This window comes from Lissotriton helveticus, chromosome 3_1 (genome assembly GCF_964261635.1).
Source record: "Lissotriton helveticus chromosome 3_1, aLisHel1.1, whole genome shotgun sequence".
Lineage (NCBI taxonomy): Eukaryota > Metazoa > Chordata > Amphibia > Caudata > Salamandridae > Lissotriton > Lissotriton helveticus.
The window spans coordinates 1,140,806,474-1,140,808,973 of record NC_136061.1 but is presented as its reverse complement, the minus strand read 5'-3'; positions in this window follow the sequence as shown (position 1 = coordinate 1,140,808,973).

Sequence of the window (2,500 nt, the reverse complement as noted above, 5' to 3'; positions counted from 1 at the left end):
AAACTCATTGTCTGTCTGTCTGTCTGTTTATCAAACTCATTGTCTGTCTGTCTGTCTGTGTGTCTGCCTATCAAACTCATTGTCTGTCTGTCTGTCTGTCTGTCTGTCTATCAAACTCATTGTCTGTCTGTCTGTCTGTCTGTCTGTCTATCAAACTCATTGTCTGTCTGTCTGTCTATCAAACTCATTGACTGTCTGTCTGTCTGTCTGTTTATCAAACTCATTGTCTGTCTGTCTGTCTGTTTATCAAACTCATTGTCTGTCTGTCTGTCTGCTTATCAAACTCATTGTCTGTCTGTCTTTCTGTTTATCAAACTCATTGTCTGTCTGTCTGTCTGTTTATCAAACTCATTATCTGTCGATCTATCTGTCTATTTAACTACCTGTATGTCTATCTGCCTGTCTGTTTATCAAACTCATTATCTGTCGATCTATCTGTCTATTTAACTACCTGTATGTCTATCTACCTGTCTGTTTATCAAACTCATTATCTGTCGGTCTATCTGTCTATTTAACTAACTGTATTTCTATCTGCCTGTCTGTTTATCAAACTCATTATCTGTCTGTCTGTCTGCCTGTCTGTTTATCAAACTTTTTATCTCTCTGTCTGTCTGTCTGCCTGTCTGTTTATCAAACTCATTGTCTGTCTGTCTGTCTGTCTGTCTGTCTGCCTGTCTGTTTATCAACTGATTGTCTGTCTGTCTGTCTGTCTGCCTGTCTATTTATCAAACTCATTGTCTGTCTGTCTGCCTATCTGTTTATCAAACTCATTGTCTGTCTGTCTGTCTGTCTGTCTGTCTATCAAACTCATTGTCTGTCTGTCTGCCTGTCTGTTTATCAAACTCATTGTCTGTCTGTCTGTCTGTCTGCCAGTCTGTTTATCAAACTCATTATCTGTCTGTCTGTCTGTCTACCTGTCTGTTTATCAAACTCATTGTCTGTATGTCTGTCTGTCTGTCTGTCTGCCTGTCTGTTTATGAAACTCATTGTCTGTCTGTCTGTCTGTTGTCTACCTGTCTGTTTATCAAACTCATTGTCTGTCTGTCTGTCTGTCTGCCTGTCTGTTTATCAAACTCATTGTCTGTCTGTCTGTCTGTCTTTCTGTCTGTCTGTCTGCCAAACTCATTGTCTGTCTGTCTGTCTGTCTGTCTGCCAAACTCATTGTCTGTCTGTCTGTCTATCTGCCAAACTCATTGTCTGTCTGTCTGTCTGCCAAACTCATTGTCTGTCTGTCTGTCTGTTTATCAAACTCATTGTCTGTCTGTCTCTCTGTTTATCAAACTCATTGTCTGTCTGTCTGTCTGTCTGTCTGTCTGCCAAACTCATTGTCTGTCTGTCTGTCTGTCTGTCTGTCTGTTTATCAAACTCATTGTCTGTCTGTCTGTCTGTCTGTTTATCAAACTCATTGTCTGTCTGTCTGTCTGTTTATCAAACTCATTGTCTGTCTGTCTGTCTGTGTGTCTGCCTATCAAACTCATTGTCTGTCTGTCTGTCTGTCTGTCTATCAAACTCATTGTCTGTCTGTCTGTCTGTCTGTCTATCAAACTCATTGTCTGTCTGTCTGTCTATCAAACTCATTGACTGTCTGTCTGTCTGTCTGTTTATCAAACTCATTGTCTGTCTGTCTGTTTATCAAACTCATTGTCTGTCTGTCTGTCTGCTTATCAAACTCGTTGTCTGTCTGTCTTTCTGTTTATCAAACTCATTGTCTGTCTGTCTGTCTGTTTATCAAACTCATTATCTGTCGATCTATCTGTCTATTTAACTACCTGTATGTCTATCTGCCTGTCTGTTTATCAAACTCATTATCTGTCGATCTATCTGTCTATTTAACTACCTGTATGTCTATCTACCTGTCTGTTTATCAAACTCATTATCTGTCGGTCTATCTGTCTATTTAACTAACTGTATTTCTATCTGCCTGTCTGTTTATCAAACTCATTATCTGTCTGTCTGTCTGCCTGTCTGTTTATCAAACTTTTTATCTGTCTGTCTGTCTGTCTGCCTGTCTGTTTATGAAACTCATTGTCTGTCTGTCTGTCTGTTGTCTACCTGTCTGTTTATCAAACTCATTGTCTGTCTGTCTGTCTGTCTGCCTGTCTGTTTATCAAACTCATTGTCTGTCTGTCTGTCTGTCTTTCTGTCTGTCTGTCTGCCAAACTCATTGTCTGTCTGTCTGTCTGTCTGTCTGCCAAACTCATTGTCTGTCTGTCTGTCTGTCTGCCAAACTCATTGTCTGTCTGTCTGTCTGCCAAACTCATTGTCTGTCTGTCTGTCTGTTTATCAAACTCATTGTCTGTCTGTCTCTCTGTTTATCAAACTCATTGTCTGTCTGTCTGTCTGTCTGTCTGTCTGTCTGCCAAACTCATTGTCTGTCTGTCTGTCTGTCTGTCTGTTTATCAAACTCATTGTCTGTCTGTCTGTTTATCAAACTCATTGTCTGTCTATCTGTCTGTCTGTCTGTCTGTTTATCAAACTCATTGTCTGTCTGTCTGTCTGT